The sequence below is a fragment of the Odocoileus virginianus genome, chromosome 14 (genome assembly GCF_023699985.2).
Source record: "Odocoileus virginianus isolate 20LAN1187 ecotype Illinois chromosome 14, Ovbor_1.2, whole genome shotgun sequence".
Lineage (NCBI taxonomy): Eukaryota > Metazoa > Chordata > Mammalia > Artiodactyla > Cervidae > Odocoileus > Odocoileus virginianus.
Window position 1 is genome coordinate 61,699,945 of NC_069687.1, and position 22,208 is coordinate 61,722,152.

Below are 22,208 nucleotides of genomic sequence, written 5' to 3' on the forward strand. Positions count from 1 at the left end.
AAACACCCTGCTGCTGGGAAAGATTGAAGGCAAAAGGAGAAGGGGGTGGCAGAGGATAAGATGGTTAGATAACATCACTGACTCAATGGACATGAATTTGAGCAAACTCCGGGAGACAGTGAAGAATAGGAAAGCCTGGAGTACTGCAGTCCATGGGGTCGCAAAGGGTTGGACATGACTTACTGACCGAATGGGGCTTCCCTCATAGCTCAGTTGACAAAGAATCCGCCTGCAATGCAGGAGACCCCGGTTCAATTCCCGGGTCGAGAAGATCCACTGGAGAAGGGATAGGCTACCCAATCCAGTATTCTTGGGCTTCCCTTGTGGCTCAGCTGGTGAAGAATCTGCCTGCACTGTGGGAGACCTGGGTTGGGAAGATCCTCTGGAGAAGGGAAAGGCTACCCATTAAAATATTCTGGCCTGGAGAATTCCATGGACTGTATAGTCCATGGTATAGTCCATGGGGTCGCAAAGAATAGGACACGATTAAGCAACTTTCACTTAGTGACTGAACAACAACAACAAATTATGACAGGTGTGAAGGGATAGCTCATTGTGATTTTGATTTGCTTCTCCCTAATGGTTAGTGATGTTGAGCATCTTTTCATGTGTGTAGTCATCTGCAGTTCCTCTTTGGAAAAATGTCTATTCAGTTCTTCTGCCTATTTTTTAATCCAGTTGCTTGATGTTTTGATGTTAAGTGGTTTGAGTGTTTATATATGTTGGATATTAGTCCTTTATCAGTCATATCACCTGTAAATATTTTCTCCCATTTAATAGATTTTCTTTTTTGTTTTATCCATGGTTTTCTTTGATGTATGATGTATAACCAGTTGCTTAGGTTTTTTAAGCCCTGGTCTCCCCCTCTGTAAAATAGGACGGCTGATCTCCACCTCAAAGAGCATACGTGGAGATTCAATGAGATAACACAGGCAGGGAACCCGGGAGACTGTGCTTGGCGCAAAGCCAGAACTGAGAACGTGTCAGCTGCCTAGGCCTTTTCGATTGCAGTGCAACAACAGGGAGAGAATCTCATGCGGGGCCAGGCCATGGTCTGTCCAGTTTAAAGCTAGGGCTGGCAGTTGTAGAGAAGCTCAGTCCACTCTTGAACAGACCTCAACTCACAGCTTGGCCTTTCTCTTTGGAGGAGCCACACCCAAGAGCGGGGGAGTCATGGGGTCACCATGACCCAGGACAGAGCACATTATAAAGTCAACATGAGCTGTGTGCCCCTCCCTGCCAGGACACAGGGTTTCACCGACAAAACCAACAGTCTTTTAACCAGGATCTAACCAAGAATCAGGAGGAGACTCTAAGAGGTCTGGAGGTGATCAACATTCTGACCTGCTCTCTCTGAACTCTCTGGGGGCTCTTCTCCCATTTGGAGGAGGCAGATTGCAGATTGTATCAGAGGAAAAAGCATAGGGCAGACCTGTGTTAGAATCCTGGCCTTTCTAACTACTAATTGTGTTGTCTTGGATGAGTTTCTTTATGTCTCTGAGCCTCATTCTCCTCATCTGTAAAATGGGTATATGAATCTCTACCTCCCAAGATGCCATGAAGGTCAAATGGGTTAGTGCAGGAGTTCAGCTCAGTTCAGCTCAGTCACTCAGTCATGTCCGACTCTTTGTGACCCCATGAATCACAGCACGCCAGGCCTCCCTATCCATCACCAACTCCTGGAGTTTACTCAAATTCATGTCCATCAAGTTGGTGATGCCATCCAGCCATATCATCCTCTGTCGTCCCCTTCTCCTCCTGTCCCCAATCCCTCCCAGCATCAGGGTATTTTCCAATGAGTCAACTCTTCGCATGAGGTGGCTAAAGTATTGGAGTTTCAGCTTCAGCATCAGTCCTTCCAATGAACACCCAGGACTGATCTCCTTTAGGATGGACTGTAAATACTAATTACCTTCATTGTGCATAACTCTTCCCCAAAGTCCGGGGCTGAGCCTTCCTACAGAGCACCCATCCCCCACTGTGGCCCCAAGACTGCAGCTCATTCCAGCAGCAAGTGCAGTGTCCACTGGGAAGGGTGGCCTTGTCCTGGGCAGGCAGAGTACTGTCCCAGGAGATAGTCTGGCTTCCAAGAGCTTCATTCCCAGCTCTCTCTGTAGACCCAGTATGGGAAGGCAGTCAGGCAGGCCCTGGTAAACCTGGTCTCTAACAAAGAAAATGTAAACTGCATCTTCCAAGAAAAAATGCCATCATTAGGCAAAATCTCCCTTTCTATTTTGGTGTCAACAAGTTAGGAGCAGCAGGCTCTTGGCACAAGAAAGCTAGGCCTGTGCTGCTGCTCCTTTATCACAACTCATCTTTCAGCAAATAATTACTCTCCCTCCGGCACCGTCAGCTCAACGTTCTAATTATGCTATTGTTGGGTTTGATGTCAGCTGAACAATAAATCAAATGTGGAGCAGAATGCATGATGGAAAAACATACTGGGGAGCAAGGTGTGGGGAGCACAGGCATATGGGACGGGCACAGAGTGGGGGCTTGTTCTCTCTTTTTCTGAGCTTTGCTTCAGAACAAGCTTCCCTTTTCTCTGTTAATTCTGTTAATTTCAGGATCCTGATCTGGGCTATGGAGGTAACTGCATTTGTAATCATTCCCCTCCAAGGGGCCTTGAGAGAATTTAATTAATCAATGACCTTAAAATACTGGCAAATATATGGCTAACCAGCAATTTCTCATAAACGTTTTCCTTAGTGGCAATTGGCTGCCTTCTCTGTGAGAATTTTTGTTGCATTCAAAAGCCAAGGTCCCCATTAGAGAAAGAAAGAGGGCAGTGTTTATTTTAGTATTTTATTTCATTCCATTCTGTTTTATTTTATTTTATGTTACTGAGGGAGGGGAGGTGGGTGGTTCTGGAAGGATAAGGGTGGGGCCTGAATCCTCAGGGCATGGAGGGCAGCCCTCATCTCAGTGCCATCCATACGTTCATTTCCATGTCCCACCATCCTGGCCACGGCCCGCACATCCTAGCACTCGTTCTGACCTGTCACAGCACCACAGTCCATGGCAGAAGTCTTGGGATGTGCAGACGGTATGCAGATTGCAGAGTGCCCAGCTGTGCATATCTCACAGTGTGTTTTCTCTGACTAAATGTTCCTAAATCCAAGTCTATGTGTGCACTGGACCAAAGTCCAATATGAGTCAATACTCTCGATTTAGTTCAAAAAACATGACTTGACACCTACTGGGTACCATGCCCTGTCCTAGGTGCAGGGGATGAACATAGATGAAGACCTAGCCCTGGCCTCAAGGAATTCCCGGAAATGGGAGAGACAGATATGAAAATAGGTAATCATGATATAAGTGGATGAGTGCTATGTTTGGGGTGTGTAAAGGGTATCTATCAAGAGTAGTAACTGACTGAGCATCAGTCAAGAGTATCAAATTGACCCTCTATCCTCTAGCCCCAGAAAACAAGGTGTCTCAATATACCAGTAATAGCATTTCTCCTTTTTAAACCTACAGTCTATTGAACTATTATTATCGACTAGACACTGTGCTAATCACTTTTCTGTTGGTTTATTTAATCCTTCCAAAAACCCCATGGGGTAATAAAAAATAAGAAAATGACTCAATATCATGTCATTAGGGGATTGCAAAATAAAACAACAATAGGATATCATGACACACCTATTAGAATAGCCAAACTCCAGGATGCTGACAACATCAAATGCTAATGAGGATATGGAGCAGTAAGAACTCTTATTCATTGCTGGTGGGAATGAAAAATGGGACAGTCACTTTGGAAGGCAATTTGGTGATTTTTCTTTTTTTACAAAGGTAAACATGCTCTTACTATAAAATCCAGCAAATGTACTTCTTGATATTTACTCAAATGAGTTGAAAACTTATGTCCTGACAAAAATCTACATGTGGTGGTTTATCACAGCTTTCTTCATAATTGCCCAAACCTGAAAGTGACCAAGATGCCCTTCAGTAGGTGAATGGATAAATAAATAAATAAACAGACAATGGAATAGTATTCAGCACTAAAAGAGATGAGTTATCAAGTCATGAAAAGACATGAAGATCTTAAAATGTTTTTCTTATAAAATGAAAGAAGCTAATCTGAAAAGGCTACATACTGTAGGATTCCTACCCTATGACCTTCTGGAAAAGGCAAAACTATGAAAACAGTAAGAAGATTAGTGGTTGTTGGCAGGGATTGGGGGAAGAGGAATAAGCAGAGCACAGAGGGTTTTTAGGGCAGTGAAACTACTCTGTATGCCACTGTAATTGTGGATACATCATTTGACCAGACATGTAGAATGTACGACACCAAGAGTGACGTGTAAGGTAAACCATGGACTGTTAGTGGTGATGATGTATCAGTGCAGGTTCATGGATTGTAGCAAACGTCCCACTATAGTGTGGGAATGCCCACTGTTGGGAAGGGTGCTGCATGTGGAGAGGCGGGAGGTGTATGTACAGAAAACCTCTGTATTTTCTATTCAGGTTTGCTCTGAACCTAAAACTGCTCTAGAAAAATATAAAGTTTATTGAAAACAGGAAGATGGTTGCCATTCATGTGTACTGATCTGTCTGTGTCCTGGGCAGTGGGTTATGGGCTTTGGATTTGCTCTAGGGGCTGTGGTCACCGTCTCCTTATACCAGAGAGCAGTTAATGCTTTCAAGGACTAAGGAAGGAACTTGTCCAAGTTCTCCAGGAGGAGCCAAATTCAGTCTTCTGACTCAGAACCCAGGCCATTGAACCCTGTGCTGGACTCTTTATTTCAAAGTCCAGACATGGCCATAATCTCATATTTGGTATAGTCTGTGGCTGGTCCATACACCACTGGCAGAACTACATTAGTTTCACATGTTCATTCATTCAGTCATCGCTTTGGTGGACAGGTATCTGGCTCCCCTTGTCAGGGGCCCAACATTGTGCATTATTATGTTCCTTTTCACTGTCCTGAGAAGCAGGAAGACTGAAATACCTGTTTGGCTCCCCCTGGCTCTGGCCTCAAGGATTAGATGTGAAGCACTGGCATTGTAACCAGCCAGCATAATGACTGACCCCTTCCTTACACATGCCTCATTGGATCATTTGAATGTGTGGCAAAGTCCCCTTAATGAAATGGCCTGCTGCCAAAGAATACCAGGAAATTAATATATATATAACGTATGAAGCAGTGCCTGGCACAGTTGCAAACCAATGAACCATCAATTCTAAATGAAGTTGCACATTTGCCCCGAAGGCCTGGTCTCAGGCTGAGCCAAGACGAGGTTGGGGGAGGAAGCAGGATAGAGGAAATTCTTCCCCTCTGTCCCAGTAGCCAATCTTTTGGTCAGAATTTGCCAGATCAGGCTTTAATTCTCTCTTCATCTTGGCTGCAACCACCCAACTGGCACTAGGCCTGTGTGCGTAAAATCAATGTTGCCTGTGCAGACAGTTGAACGTATCAACAAGGCCAAGAAGTCAACTCTGAAGCCCACACGGGGCCTCATATGCCTTGGATAATTGTTTCCAGTCACTCGGAGTGTTATCATCTCTCCCTCTCTCTTTATTATGGAGTGTTCGCGCCCCAGCATCAATATACCCAGATGGCTCAGGTTCAGATCGGCTCCCTCCCCTCCTAGCTGTGTGACCTGGGGAAAATGACTTAACCTCTCTGGGCCTCCATCTCCTCATTTGTAAAAATGCGAGAGTAACAATCCTCCTAGGGTCATGGTATGAATTCAGTAAAGTAATAAGGTGGCTGAATTATTCAACTGGGAAGAAACAGAGGAAGTGCCTACATTTTTGCTCCTGAGGGCCCCAGAAGAGAGGATGGAAGGCCAGACTTGCAGTAGCTGCATGGGTAGGAGCTGTGACATAGCCTGGTGTCCTGGTCATGGACCTGAGTTAACTTTGGAGCACATTGGAAAGAATTCACAGTGTCTGGATTTAATGGCGTTTTACAGTCAACTCTAATGAGTTCCAGAAGGAAGGACCATGGCTGTTTATCTTCCTTTCTCCAAATCCTAGTGCAGGTTCCTATGCAGTGTAGGTGCTCAATAGATACCTGCAGTCAAATGGAATAGATACCTGCAGTCAAATGGAATTCAGTTCTAGACTTTAGTTTCCCTGTGGCGTGGACAATGTCAGGTCCATCATTATAACCTTGCAGGGCTTTGCACCCAGCAGAGGCCAGCATATGCTTGCTTGCTTGTTGAATGAATGAATGAATCAGTCAATATTGCTCACCTTCTGTGAGATGGATGTCATGACCTTCAGGGACACAATGGGTATAAGAATGCAAGTTAATAGCACATTGAACCCTAGAGAGACATCATTTACATTGGTATTTGACTCATTTGTTATTGTTGTTTAGTCGATAAGTTGTTTCTGACCCCTTGGACTGTAGCCCACCAGACTCCTCTGTCCAAGGGATTTCCCAGGCAAGCATACTGGAGTGGGTTACCATTTCCTTCTCCAGGGAATCCTACTGACCCAAGGATTGAGCCCAACTCTCCTGCATTGCAGGCAGATTCTTCACTGCTGAGCCTATTTCCCACAATCAGGTGGTGTTTTATCTAATAGCATAAAGAGGAGGGAGTGGAGTTGAGTCATTGAACATGTGTGGGTCTACCTTTAGGCTCTCCACTTCACAGGATCCCTAACTTTCAAGTGACTTGGTTTCCTTACCTGCAAAGCAGGGATAATAATAGTTATTTCAGAGGATTTATCTGAGGATTAAATAAGGTTTAATTTAAATAATTTAGATTTAACTTAAATAATTAAATTAAATCTTAGGGCATACAAAGCACTTTTATATGCCAGGTGCATTTACTGAGAGTTCCTGGGCTGGTGCTGGGGCACAAAGATAGCCAAAGACTGGCCACTGCCCAGAGACTCAATGTGTGGCGAGGGAGGTGGATGAAAGGCTAATTCTCACACCAGCCAAGTTGAAGGGCTGTCTGTGTCCCATCCTTTGACCCTAGAACTCAATAGGAACATTTTATGAAAAATTTTATGGAAAATATATTACTATATTATATACTTATTTTCTGATATCAGGGAAAATAAAAAATAAGGAAAACACTTTTCTTAGCAAAAAAAAAAAAAAAGGTTATGTATCTTGCAAAAGATTCATACAGGACTGGGGAAATAGAAAATACTAGCAACCTTGAGATTGGGACATCGTATGTAAACAGGATGTCTGCAACAGGCTTCGCAGGGTGGCTTGGAAATGAACAGGTGGAGAAGAGGGCAGTGGGTGGGGGACGGGAGAGCTGCTGAGACATGCAGGGAGGGGACTGTGGGTTGTCGGTGGAGAATGTCCCGTGTACCCGTGGCCGCACAGCTGCCAACCCCTCTGGAAAGATCCAGAAATCCCTGGGTTCCGATCCTGATTCTGCCACTCACAGGCAAGGTGGGACGGGCCATTTCACGTTCTCTGAGCTACTTTCTTCCTGTGTCCCACAGGAACAGAAGTACCTCCTGTTGTGAGAGGGAAGAAAGAAAAACAAGGAAAATGTGTGACTGTATCCAGGGCAGGGTCTGACATGCAGCAAGTGAGAACTTAGTGTTAGAACCCGTTTCTCATTTTGGTTTTTGCCTCCATCTGCCCTGAGTCCCCAACAAGCGGAAATCTTCAAAATTCCCGTGCAGCTGGCTGAGCTGTGGAAAATGGAGGGAGACACCGGGCAGGTGGTTGGGAAGGGTCATTTTACCCTTCTCCATACACTGGGAGTGAAGACCAGGGCTCTGGGATGAGAGTCACATGTAAGAAGCCACGTAGGCTCATACTTTCTGGAAGGCCTCCCTCACTTCCACACCCCAGCCCTAGGCATGGTGTCCCCAGTCCTTGGAACAAAGGGAAGCCATTGACATCAAGGTTTCTATGCCCCCCAGATCCTTCATTTTCAGGATTCTCATGGTCCTCTCCCTCCCCCCATTCATCTCTTAGATCCTAGGCACCTCTCCACCCTGCCTCCCCTTGCCAAAACCTTCAGACATCACTGTCATGTGAACTAGGCAGGCCGCCAGCCGGTCAGTGCTTACACAATCCCTGGCGCCTACTTAAAGTGTCTGAGAGACTCACCACTCTGTCAGGACCTGGGGGTAGAGAGTCATTATCTCACTCTCTTTCTTTCTTGTCTTTCTTTTTTTTTTTTTTTTTGGCCTTGTAAAGACAAATAAAGAATTGATATTTTCCCCTGAGTTCCCTTCTCCTCGTTCTTTAAAGGGAGACATAGGGGACTTCCCTGGTGGTCCAGTGGTTAAGACTCTGTGCTTCTAATGCAGGGGGCACGCATTCAATCACGGCCATGGAACTAAGATGCTGTGTGGCCAAAATCAAAGAAAGAGGATAAACGAATCAAGAAGTTTCATATCATTCAGACCATAGTAGATTCCTAACATGACAAATGGGCCCCTTGGAAAGGATCCATCCAAGGGGGCTCCAAGGAGGCTAAGTGTTGGGTTGTATTCCCTGAACAAGTCCTGAATCATATATTTCGTGTAACTGGCTGGTTATGTAGTCAAAGATTCTTGGCAACCCTGGGTCCACCCAGGTTACAAACAGACTCTTTTCCAGACTAATATTTATCCCACCCCATATTGTCTTTGACAAAGGTGAACAGGACACTACTTGCCCTTCAACCATTTACATTCTAGTAACTTCTAAGCGTATAATTTCCCGAGTTCCGCAAACACGTGTGAGTGTGCAAGGGGAGGAGGAGAGAGGGCAGTCAAGTAGGGGAGGGGGCGGGGTTATCTAGGAAGCTCCTCCCACTCAGGTTTCTCAGGGTGCTGAACATGAGATGATCTGAGAGTGTGGGAAAGACCCGTTCATCATTCAGAATCAGGTTAGAACATATTTTCCATTTTTTAAATGATGGTGACATGTGGTAGGGAAAGTGTAACATCACATTTTTTCATAGATTTCTTAGTGTAGTTGACTTCTTGTGAAACTAGGACACATTGAGCGTGAAAGTGGGTAATATTAACAAATATGTTGGGACAGTAAATACAAACCTGGGCTGTGCCAGGCAAGTGAAGACACACGATTACCCTGCTGATCTGGCATCTTCATACAGCTGAAATAAGGAATAGTCTTGCATGACGTTGCAGCAGCTGTCACAAATCTCATGCACTAAAGTGTCGTCCTTGCAGGTGAGCTGTCAGCTCCTTCTTACACACGACTCACTTGTTCTTCATCTTCTCCAGCAGCAAATTAGGAAGACGATGAAAGTTGTACCCAAGCAGCCAGTAGTGACAAGTGGCAGCCTGAGGCTGTTTTGTCCCCAGAAGCAAAATCTAGAGAGAAATTTTAGTGCTAAGCTCTATTCAGTTCAATAGCTCCTTATATTTCAAATGATGACTTTGCATCATCAAGAAAATATAAATTTACTCACCAGCCAATTGTGATCATCTTCAATGGGCTAGAAATGGGAAGTAAAGGTGAATAAAACACAGTATCTGACTTTAAGGAGCTTATAGCCTGAAGCAAGAAACGGATGTGAGAAAAACAAATAACAACAATGCAGCGGAATTGCTATTGAAAGCAAGTTCATGTGCCCAGTGAGGCCAAACAAACGGCAGCTTCAGGGTCTGGAACAGGAAGAGGTTTATTACAGGGACAGAGAAGGGCGGCCCAATCTCCCGCCACCCCCACCCAATCCCAAACTCCCTGAAGGCTTTTAGCAAAGTCTTTTTAAAGGCCAGGTGAGGGAGGGGGGGTCACAGAGTACTGTGATCAGCTTATGCACAACTCTCTAATTGGTTGATGTTGACCTAACAGGGCAATGACACCGTGAACCTTGTCAATCTCTAGGCTCCAGGAGGCCTGGGGGCTATTTGTTCCTGGTCATCAAGGTAGTTAGTATCTTTCATTTGCTGGGGAGTTTCCACACGTGTAAAACAACTCAGGAAAAGTGCATCAGATATTATCTAGGTACTTCAGAGAGGACCTACAGCACAGGATATGAGGGAAAGATTTGCCCCGAGAAGGCCCAATAGGGTAATGTTTGGTAATAAAATGTGTGTAGTCAGAGAGGTGTGGGTGGCGGGCGTAGCAATGCAGGGAATGGAAAGCGGCTCATTTATTCTGCCTGACATGACTGAGGGCTTCGTAGAAGAGGTGCCAATGAAGCTGGGCTTTGAGGTATAGTTAGGCATTCAGGAGCCAGAGAATGGACAGAAAGGCTTCCTGACCAGGATGAACAGCAAGGGGACCAAGCTGCTTGGGAAGCAGCAGGGCACTCATCTTGCAAAACGGAAGCTCTGTCCTCGTTAAACAGTGATTCATCTGTCCTCTTCTTCAGCCCCTGGCAAGCACCTTCCTGCTTTCTGTCTCTGTGAATCTGACCGCCTTAGAGGGGCTTCCTGGGTAACTCAAAGGGCAAAGAGTCTGCCTGCAATGCAGGAGACCTGGGTTCAATCCCTGGGTTGGTCAGATTCCTTGGAGGAGGGCATGGCAACCCACTCCAGTATTCTTGCCTGGAGAATTCCATGGACAGAGGAGCCTGTGGGCTGCAGTCCATGGGGTCACAGAGAGAATATGGCTGAGCGACTAACACACACAGGGGCCTCATATAAGTGGAATCATACAGTATTTGTCCCTTTATGAGCGACATGTCAGTTAGCAAAACATCTGAGTTCTTCATGCTATAGTTTGGGTCAGAATTTCCTTCCTTAAAAGGCCCACATTCTAAATATTTTAAACATTTTTTTCAGAAATGTTTCAGTGCTCATTCAGCTACTAAAATAGTCAGTAGCAAGCTCCAAATATGTTACACTGAGACCTCCATCTGTACAAATTCAGTGTCAATCCACTGCTTAATATTGCAAACTTCCTCGGACTCAAAGTGCTGCTGAGGCAAACTCGAAAAGTGAAGGAAGTCAGAAAGGAGAAACCTGGCGTTCTGTGAAACCGTCCATTCATACCCTCTGAGAGAGATGGAGTCCGTGAGTGAACTTGTGTCTTCTCTTACTCGAGCTCGCCTCTGGCTCACACTCTGCTCTCTGAGGTGGCTGCAGCTCCGCTGCTGACCGTGATAAAGCATGCAATCCTTCCCAGCACTCAAACGCACCTGCCTTGTGTTGCAAGGACAGAAGGCAGATGTGGAAGCATTTCCCAGGGGCCTGAATGGTGTTAGTGATGAAGGGACTGGTCAGGGGCCTGGATCGTGCTGTGCCCCCAGGCCACAGGGACTGGCACACCTGGGTGATGTTTAGTTAAGGCGTTTCTGCGTGTGATTCTGACATATTGCAACCTCTGAAGTGCAGGGCCCAGAGCAGGTCGCACCCTAGCCTGGGTCTGAGGGCATCACTGTCCAGAAGCAACAAACTCTATCTTGGCAGCGTTAGTAGGTGATTCCCGTCCTTCCTTCATCAGCCCCCTGTCAGCAACACCAGAGAAGCTTACAATCTAAGGAAAATTCCTAGGCCATGTGGGGATAATGAAATGTCTTGAGAACATGAAACCTAGAAGTCAGCTAGGTCTTGCTCTCTAAAAGCCAGATCTGCGTCTCCATTCCTTCCCTGCAAATAGGTTCATCTATACCATTTTTTTTTTGTACACTCCATATACATGCGTTAGTGTATTATGCTTGTTTTTCTCTTTCTAACTTACTTCACTCTGTATAACAGGCTCAGAGAACAGACTGTGGGCACAGTGGGGGAAGGAAAGAGTGAGAGGAACGGAGGAAGTAGTATTGACATACATACACCGCCGTGTGTAACACAGATCGCGGGGAGAGGCTGTCGTGTCGCACAGGGAGCCCAGTCTGGCGCTCTCTGATGACGTGGAGCGGGAGACGAGAGGAGGGAGGAAGGCTCCAGAGGCCGGTGATGTATGTAGAATTATGGCTGATTTGTGGCAGAAACCAACACGGCATTGTAAATCAGTTTTCTTCCAAGAATAAATATATAAATAAATAAATCCATATCAATTTTGTTCCAATTTCTCCCTCCCAGGGCCTATAGAAGTTCAAAGCTTCCTCTCCAAGGACTAATGTTTTCATCTCTACCTTCACCTCCTGGGCATTCATTTCCTTGGGTTTTTACCTCTTTGGGTGCTGTTTCCCATTTGGCACTATGTCCTTCCTAGCCAAAACTTTTGAGTTTCTCCAAAAAACAAAAAAAGTGCAAACTTTTTTTTTTTTAAATTTCTCACAGACTTTTTCAAAAATCATGAGACACTGAAATGTATGAACAAATTTGTTTGTTTATAGAGCAGGGAGAGCCAGCAGAGAAAATGCTAATATTATTAAAGTGCAAACAACTCCAAATGCAACGGTAGATTTCACAACTCTTAAAATGCCCTTTGGCGGATTGATTTATTTAAACACTGAGGGTGTTTCCGTGACCAGTGACCAGGGACCCATCGAGTCCCTGCTGTCCTCAGTGTGACTGACTTGGATTAGTCCTTCCCATTTCTTTCTTCTCTTATCCCTTCACCTCCCCCGCTGGTAAAACAAATTCTTTCCTTGTCTTATGTGGAACAACTTCCTTCCTTTCCCACCCTTCCCACACCAACACACACACAAATACACACACACACACCCCTTTGAAACTTTGAGTCAGCTAACATTCTGACTCTTGATGTTTCAACTTCCCATACAACTTACGAGTGTGTTTCTTCCAAACAAAGGCAGCTCCCTCTCTTAGAAGAATCACCAAGATAATGTCAATGTTAGGAATATAATATTTTAAATTCAAGTGTAGTTGATTTACAAAGTTTCAGATGTAAAGCAAAGTGATTCTGCTATACACACATATATATATATATTTTTTTTCATTTTCTTTTCTATTATTGGTTATTGCAAGATACTGAATACAGTCCCCTGTGCCCTACAGCCTGTCTGTCATTCTTCTCTTTTACATGTAGTAGTGTATATCCCGAATTCCCAATTTATCCCCCCCCCCCCCCCCCGCCATTTTCCTCTTTGGTAACGTAAGCTTGTTTTCTATGTCTGTAAGTCTATGTTTGTATTCTATTTCTGTTTGTAAATAAGTTCATTTGTATCATATTTTAGTTCTCACATTTAAGTGATATTATATGATATTTGTCTTTCTCTGTCTGACTTACTTCATTTAGTATGATAATTTCTAGGTCTCTTCATGCTGTTGCAAATGGCATTATTTCATTCTTTTTATGGCTGAGTAATAGTCCACTGTATACATGTTCCACATCTTTGTCCACTGATCTGTTGATGACCATTTAGGTTGCTTCCATGTCTTGGCTATTGTGAATAATGCTGCTATGCACATCAGGGTGCATGTATTCTGTCAAATTAGAGTTTTTTTTCTGGATATAAACTCAGGAATGGGATTGGAGGCTCATGTGGTACTCTAGTTTTGCATAGCACCTCCATACTATTCTCCATAGCAGCTGCACCAATTCACAAGGAATATAACTTTTTTTTCCTATCACATTGCAGAAAAGGATGGACAGAGATTTGTTTATTGCCTGAATGCTAGTGCTGGAGAAGACAATACTTATATGGTGCTGGCTAGGAACTGCAAGCTTTGCTGACTGTTAACTGCTGCCACTGGCTTGTAGCTGAAATGGGACAGATCAGCATGAATGAAAGAAGAATCCCTTTGCAGTTGTCTCTACTCCTCCAAGCTTGCAGTTTCCAAATTTAGACACACAAGAGAAGATTGAAAATCAAATACACTTAGCTTTTGTCATTTATTTGGAATTACTTGAGAGTTGGAAATGAGTATCACAAGAGAATACAAATAACAAATTACCATGAACTTATCCTTGGGGGATCCTCCACCTCTACTAATGGAACCAGGTGTTAATTTGCTGACTGTCAGAGCTGGAAGGGAGCAGAGGCATTATCTAGTCTAGTGACTGATTGTCAAAATTATTTGGCAAAAGAACTCTTTTTTTTTCAAAAAAACTTATTCAGATGCCTGATATGTTATTCAGATAAAAATGGAAATTCTCTAGCTGAAGCAAGAGTTAGAGACCTGAGACCTCATGCTTATGAATATGACCCCATATTTGGCCATCATCTTCCACCCCTGAGTCTCCCATGACCACAAGCCAGCTCAGCAAAGTCTAAGCTTACACAAAAGAAAAACTTGTAGGACACTGTGTACAAGGCTCTGGGAACCCCAGACCCACAAATAGGCAGCAGGGCTTCCCTGGTACTCCAGTGGTTGAGAATCTGCCTGGCAGTGCAGGGCACACAGGTTTGATCCCTGGTCTGGAACAATTTCACACTCTGCTGGGCAGCTGAGTCCCATGTGCCACAACTGTTGAACGCACACACCCTGCAGCCTGTGCTCCACAACTGGAGAAGCCAGTGCAGTGAGATGTCTAAGCGCTGCAACAAAGAGCACCCCTGTGTGAGGCTGCCAGGGCTAACACCATGACAGGCGGCCTGGACCTAAGTTTTGGTTTCCCCTGAAATGGTAAGATTCCCTACCCTCATCAGGCCGCCTGGAGCCAGCCAATCAATATGCGCCCAGTAAGAAAAAGGGAATCTATCAAGGGAAAGCTGAAAAGCCCTCGAAAGCCTAAGTTTGAAAAAAGCCCACGAAAGTTTGGACCAATAAAATTGCTTTGCAAACATGTAACCAATCCGCTTAAGCCAGCTACCAACTGCTTAGGCTCACCCTATAAATTTGTGTTAACAGCTTGGGCTTGGGGCTTTCTGACCCCGCACCACCGCATTGGATGCGGCAGGAGCCCTGACTCGAGTCAGCAATAAACTTCCCTTTTTGCGAGTTGCATTGTCTTGGAAGCCTTCTCTCTTCCTGCTCGGGGATTCGGACATCGGGCATAACATTTGGGGTCTCGTCCGGGATCCCTTGACCGGGGGAAGAGAACACTTCCAGGACAGAGGGGAAGGATAGATAATAACACCGGTGCTCAGGCAGGACAAAAAGTCCAGTGTAAATCCGAGGCCCTGCTGTGAGGCAGGAAGGTATCTGGCACAGGAGAAAGCTTTCTATAAAGGGGGGAACGGATTGGACGTTCCAGCCGGCGCAAGACCGAGGCCAGCGAGCACGCTGGAAGGCAGCCGGCTCTGCGGGAAGGAGAGTTCCTCTCCTGATCCCGAGTCTGGTGAGCAGTGGACGCCATTCGGTAAGGTGAACCTAGTACCAGGGGGCAAGAAAATTCAGGGGGCCAAAACCCAGTGCTGTGTTGTCAGCCGACGTTTGTCTGTCCGTGTGTTTGTCTTCGGCTCTCCGTGTTTGTGTGTGTGCCGTCATTGTCTCTGGTCTCCCTTTTCTGGAAGCCCAGGGAAAAGTCCTGTAACACCTGGGTGTCTGCAGGTGGCAGGAGACGTCTGTAAGTCCACCTCTTTTGCCCCCTTTCCCGCCTCCTCCTCCTTCTTCTTTCAACCTGGCTTCCTTTCCTCCTTTTGAAATCTTTGAAGACATCTGAAGTTTTGTGTCTCTATAGAAGGTTTTCTGAGAGACTGTATTCTTGTATTTGAGGGAGTGTCTGATGAGGACTGCCAGGTTTATATGTGTGTTTTAACTCTGTTCTGTGTTGTGATTTGTGACGGTTATTTGCTTTGTCTGGCCACTATTTAGACCTGCCGCCATTTTGTTAGAACTTGATTTTCTTTCCCTGTGCCTTGAGACCAGGGCTCTCAAGAACAGTCATCTAGACCATCTTTAATTCCTGAGACTGAGAAAAAAAGGAAAAAAAGAAGCCTTTAAAAATGTTATTTATTTAAATTTTATATTGTAATATCTAATTCATGACCAAACTTAGAAAATGAAGCTAGATCTTGCACTGTGTCTGTCTAAATATGTTTTGGTATGTCTTTGTCTCTGGGAAATATTTTTTAGGTTAATTTGTAAATGAGTTCTATTTAATTGGCTTAAAAAAAGGGTAAGTGCTTACAAATCAAATAATTCTAAATTAAACAATAAATTCCAGGTTCAGGTGAACTGGGAAATATTCAGTATTAAATACCTGATATTAATGTTTGTTTGTTGACCTACCTAATATAGACATGTCTTAGAGTAATTAACATCAAGTGAAATATTTTCATTGTACCTAGGTTTAATATAAGTTAAATATTATACCTGTTACAAGTTTGTCAACAAGGAAATTACCTTGAGTAAAAAAACTTCTAAAAAATGTAAATGAGATATGAGTTTGTATAAACTCTATTAAGAATAATTATTCTTTAAGAATATCTGTTTAAAATAGTCTCTCCAGATTGGTGTAACTTGAATTTCTAAGGGTTGTGCTAAACTAAGTATTGGATGTCTATTAAATAATTAGGTCATTTCCAAATGAAATAAGATTTTGAAACATTTACTACTAAACACTGATTTCCTTTTACAGAAAAACTAAAGAGATTTGGGACTATAAATGAATAATGTTTGATGCCATCCTAAAATGTTTTAAGAAAGCAAGGGTTTTAGAAATTATCACTAGTATTTATGCTCACCAATCTATAAAATGCTAATATAAAAGTTAGCTCTTGGTTGCTAAAGGAAAGCAAGAAGTGTGCTTTCAGTAAAAAAAAGTGTAAAAAATACTAAAAAGAGTTATGCATGATCAAGATTTTCTAAAATTGGATTACAGTTAGTTAGATAAATGGATTTTGTTAGGAATGACACGTCATAAGAAAACTGGTTAGAGTCAATTAGGTCCAAGATGGTGGAGCTGACTTTCACTCGACCTTGAGCCTTGGTATTTGCGCCCATTGTGACATATCAACAAGCTAAATGATACATCCACCAACATTGACTGAATCTGACCAAATGTTCTAAACGCTTTTAACTGATCTTTTCGATAAAACTTCCTAAATTGAATTCTTTTGAAGTTCCTTTGACATCTAGCTAACTTTGGGGTGTTTCAGAGGGCCCCTGAAACATCCCAAAGAGAGATATTAAACTGTTTATTTGGTTGGTTAAATTACATGAAAAAGATTATCAAATGAGTAATAAATCCACTCAGTTATAATGTATGAAAAATAACTAATACAGATATCCTAGAAATTATATGGAGTTCTTAACATTTTGATATGTCTTGGTATTCTAATGAAAAACCTGATGACTTCACAAAAGTTAACAAAGGACTGAATGAACCAGCGAATATGCTTATAACTTTTATGGTTTCTATCTGAGGAATTACAGGTTCAAATTGTGTGTTTTCTGGGAGTAGGGAAAACCTTCCTCTCAAACTAATTATAAAAATAATTTGGTAAAATTACATGTTATAAACAAAACAATTATATTTTCTCTCTATCTGACTCCTCCAGAAATTTGAAACTCTTAAGTTTCCAGTAAGTTTATCAAATGAGCTAAGAAGGTTATCTCAATAACAGGTAGAAAAATCTCAAGGAATTTTTGAGACCTTAAAAAGAAAAGAGTTCACCTAGATTTGTTAGGCAAAATCTGTGATAAGCCTTTGGTGTGAGTTTCCCAGCCCTGCTTTATATTAAAAGTTCAGTCTGAGATCCTATAAGTGTTTCAGCAAAATAAAAAGTCTATGATCAATTATGGTTATATAAATCATCAGACCAAAATTAGTGAAAACAAACCTATTTTACAAGCAAACTAGCCTTAATTTGGTTGTACTTGATAAAAATGAGGGTAACTTTAGGGAGAAAAAAGATATTTCAAAAAAATGTTAAATCCCAGTTTGTTAATGGAAGTCTGCATGTAGTAAGACTCATTTCTCAGATAGTTCTTTGCTGTTATGTGATATTAATGTGAAAGTTTGTTTCTGAAGCTTATCTCAGTAATCTATCTTTGGATGAAGATCAGATGCCTCATGACCTGCAACCAGGACTGGAAAAAGACATAATTTAAGAGACTGTCTCCAGCCTGGATGGAAAGACTTTGTATCAGGTACTCTTAACTAGCTCATGCACAATGAAACTGAAGGGAAATTAACTCTTAGATTAATTCCCACTTCCAAAGGCCCCTACACTGGATTGGTCTATAGAGAAGACAGCTGACCTGATCTCACCTTAAAATGATGCTCAAACAGGAAAAACTACACTACACCAAGATGAGAAGACAACAACATCAGAGGTAGACAGCTTGCCCAAGATGCTGGATCTGCTTTGTATGATCATTTCTAATGTTTTCTTGACTTCTTAGACCTTTGAATATAAATCAAATGCTTTTCTATCATAGGCCTGATTCTATGCCAGTTTTAGAAATCAATCCAATTGTTGGGTTTGTGGCCAATTACCTGTATCTAGTTCTGGGTTACCTTGGTAAATTTCTCTACTACAAGACTCTAACTGGTTGGCCCTGAGGAAATTTACTTAAAAAAAATTATAGTCATATTCAGGTCACTGTGATACTACCAGATGAGAGCCCCCTCACTGGGCCAATTAGTAATGCCTACTCTGACTCTGGCCATAAATTTGAGCCTTTTTCTATTCCTCAAGCTCAATCAGAGCAACAAGAAAAGTTTTAGCAAATGAAAAAAAAATCTCCCACAATTATAAGATAGATTTATATAGATAACACCAGGCTATGGTAATTTAGGTTTAAAGTCTCCTCTGTGTTAAAAACAATTAAATCATACTAAAGATAATCAGTCTAGTAACACTAGAAAACTGGGCTGTGTGCCTTATATATGGTGGTGCCAATGTATAATTTCCCTGAAAGATAAAGAGTCGTACAGAGTAGACTAAGTCAGACGACCTGGGATATACTAGGCTACATCTAATGGAAGCTCTTAAGTCTTACTTGTGACTTTACTAGTACTGCTGGCTATGTTCTTTGTATTTCACCTGTTTTACAAAATTGTTATTTCTTACAGTGCCAAATGTGTGACTGAGGCCTCTGATAGAATAATATATAATTCCTTATGAGATCGATGATGATGACAGTGTAACTCTAGATATGAGAAAAAGCAACAAGAGGGAATGTGTTCCTGGACCAAGAGGCTAGTAAGACAGGTGGTCCAGAGAATTTTGGATACTCTTTTATGGCCTAGTCCAGTAACAGCACATTGAGTGGCTGGTCGACAAAATCTTTGCCAAATCTGAGAATGGACATTCTCAGCACCGTGGGATAAAATGGTCATGAAATGACCCCCCTCAAAGTCGTGGTCAAGTTTATGAGCAAAAAGGGGCTCTGCCAACTGAAGATTGACACTTGCCATCTACATCTACAGAGATTATATCATGGCCACTGCAACTGCTGACTTTCAACGGCCCTGAAAGGAGTTCAGGGTGAAGATCAGGAATGAGGCGTTCCATGCTCTGGGAAAAACTGGCAGAACAGGCCTTCAGATAGTTAGATCTTTTCAGGAGATTTTATGAGTCCCAATTCTTGCATCTTCTCCTACCTAGAGAAACACTGACATCATTAATGGTGCCATCTGCTTTGGCTATTAAGGAAAAATTTTACAATTAAAAGTCAAAATAGAGTACTCAGCTATGGTTCAGACATCCTGGGAAATAACCAGGTGTTACTATGGGTGTAATTTCGATTAGACATTGTATTGCTAAACACTTGAGTTTTCTGAGTCATGTCAGGCTTAGATGCCACTATTCTCAAAACAATATCTGCTGGAAGCTAGTAACTTATACCTTACTTTTTATAAAACTAGGCAACTGGCCACCTGGCTACAAGTCTCCCTGAAGTGCCAGGTCCAGACTGGGTTTCAGGCCTATTCTTCTAAAAGAAAGAGATTTATTTTGTTTATTAATACTCCAGTATTCCCTTCTCCAGCTACTACTAACTGGGTATGTTACAACAAAATGGCAGACCAAGGGATTGAGATTTTAATCATACAAGGCTCAGATCTAGGACTTGGAGCTCAGGAATACTTCCAATTCAGTGTCTCTTCTCCAAGCTGAGGCAGTCCTATGCCCCATTTTGACAAGAAATTATCACAGTCATAGTTGCCCTGTTCCCTAAATTAAAACTGAGCAGAACTCTGTGGGGTGGGGACTCTGGAGTACAGATCTGCTGTACTGTAGGATATAGGCTTTATTCAGCCTCCTTGACCTTCCCTGAGTTCCAAAGGGTAGATTCAAACAATTGCTAATCAGGGAAGGGAGGAAATACAGAAACAGAGGGGAAACAATCAAATGGTGGTACAGCCTTGAGAGGGGTCCTGGTTCCTACTCAAAGAAATATGCATAACAATGTCTTTTGAGTTCTTCTACAGAACTGGAGCCCCCACCCAGGTGGAAGATGGTAACTTCAGACTAAACACAAGATTCCTAGAACACAGCTCTGTTGCTTGACCACCAGCCAATCACCCCAAATGTTGCCTCCTGTTTCTGGAGACCAGTGATGACCATCCTGTTAGGTCTCCTGTTTGGCCCCTGTCTATTTTATCTCTGAGAGGCGCCAACAGTTTCAAACTAAGTTGCTGTTATTACAAGAGTAAAAGCTGGTTTCAGATATAAAACACCCCAACTTAGGTCAGGTATAGAGAGACTTCTGCTCTGCTAGGCAGGCCTACGCCCAGGCACAGCAGGAAGAAGTTACAGAAGAAAGAGACCTCTGCCCCAAATCCCAAAAAGCATCTTGAGTATGAAGTCTCTCAAGGGGGAGTTGTTAGGAAAAACACACTGCCTGTCCGTCCACCTAATGTTACTCAGATCTCAATATTCGACTGTCCCCACAGATGATATAGAAGACCCATGATTGGGCCTTCCATAGAAACAAAGACAGGGGGGAATGTGAGGCTGCCAGGGCTAACACCATGACAGGCGACTCGGACCTAAGTTTCGGTTTCCCCTGAAATGGTAAGATTCCCTACCCCCATCAGGCTGCCTGGAGCCAGCCAATCAATATGCGCCCAGTAAGAAAAAGGGAACCTATCAGGGGAAAGCTGAAAAGCCCGTGAACGCCAAAGTTTGAAAAAAGCCCGCGAAAGTTTGGACCAATAAGATTGCTTTGCAAATATGTAACCAATCTGCTTAAGCCAGCTACCAACTGCTTAGGCTCACCCTATAAATTTGTATAACAGCTTGGGCTTGGGGTTCTCTGACCCTGCACCACCGGGTTGGATGCGGCAGGAGCCCTGACTCGAGTCAGCAATAAACTTCCCTTTTTGCGAGTTGCATTGTCTTGGAAGCCTTCTCTCTTCCTGCTCGGGGATTCGGACATCGGGCATAACACCCTGCTCACCATAACGAGAGAAAGCTTGTGAGCTACAACAGAGACCCAACACAGCCAAAAATAAGGAAAACAAAACTGAATAAAAAAGTTAAGATAAAAAAGGCAGCAAATAAAGGCAAATGCAGCCCCAGCTTTCATTGAACAGTCAATCCAGTGCCAAAAACCATCTCCCACTTCCTCTGCAAGATCTGCAAGGTCTGTTTTGCTTTTCCTTTTTTAACTGAGTTATAATTGACTTATGATATTGTATTCATTTCTGTTGTAGAGCAAAGTGACTCTGTCATACATACATATTTGCTTTTTAATATTCTTTTCCGTTAGAGTCTATCCCAGGACGTTGAATATGGTCCCCTATGCTATACAGCAGGACCTTATTGTTTATCCATCTTATTTATAATAGTTTGCATCTGCTAATCCCAAACTCCCAGTCCATCTCTCCCCCACCCTCCTTCTCTCTTGACAAACACAAGTCTGTTCCCTATGCCTGAGTCTATTTCTTCTTCCTAGATAAGTTCATTTTCATTTGTATCATATTTTAGAGTCCACATGTAAATGATATCATATGGCATTTGTCTTTTTCTTTCTGACTTACTTCACTTTGCATGATAATCTCTAGTTGATTCATGCTGCTGCAAATGATATTATTTCTTTCCTTTTTATGACTGAGTAGTATTCCATTGTATATATGTACTACATCTTCTTTATAGCCAAGACATGGAAACAATCTAAATGTCTATCCACAGATGCAAGATCTTTTGTAACAGATCCAGAGTAGACTTTGTCTAGGCTCGGGAAACACAAAAGATACTAGAGCAATTTTGCTTGTCTTGTGAGGAAGGTTAGAGAACTCGTAAGACAGAGTCATTTGGGAATGTGAGTTTACCATTTCAGAGTTGGGTCTTGGCACACGCAGATAAGAGTAGGTTTATTTAAGAGTCTAGGGTCACTTATGAAGTCTCTCTCCTGTCACTTTAGCATCCAGGAAAGGAGGACAAGGTAAAAATAGGTCTAACTGTCTATTAATTTGTTCATTTATTTATTCACTCATTCAGTCAATATTTCCTGAGTGATGACCTGGTCCTTGGGCTAGGGGCTTAGCCTGATAGGGACAGAAAACTAAAATGATTGTAATATATCTTGTGTAATCAAGGCTTTAATAGAGAGACAAACA

At 42.9% G+C, this 22,208-nt stretch overlaps 1 long non-coding RNA gene across 1 annotated transcript; it reads right to left on the reverse strand.

Moving 5' to 3' along the window:
* Positions 1-6,769: 6,769 nt before the first annotated feature.
* LOC110151590 (uncharacterized) lies at positions 6,770-11,732 on the reverse strand. The gene is made up of 4 exons (XR_011491135.1): positions 11,675-11,732; positions 9,361-9,387; positions 8,981-9,262; positions 6,770-7,441 (listed from the first exon to the last, which is right to left on the reverse strand). It is a non-coding gene; the product is annotated as an uncharacterized lncRNA (long non-coding RNA).
* Between the last annotated feature and the right edge of the window lie 10,476 nt (positions 11,733-22,208).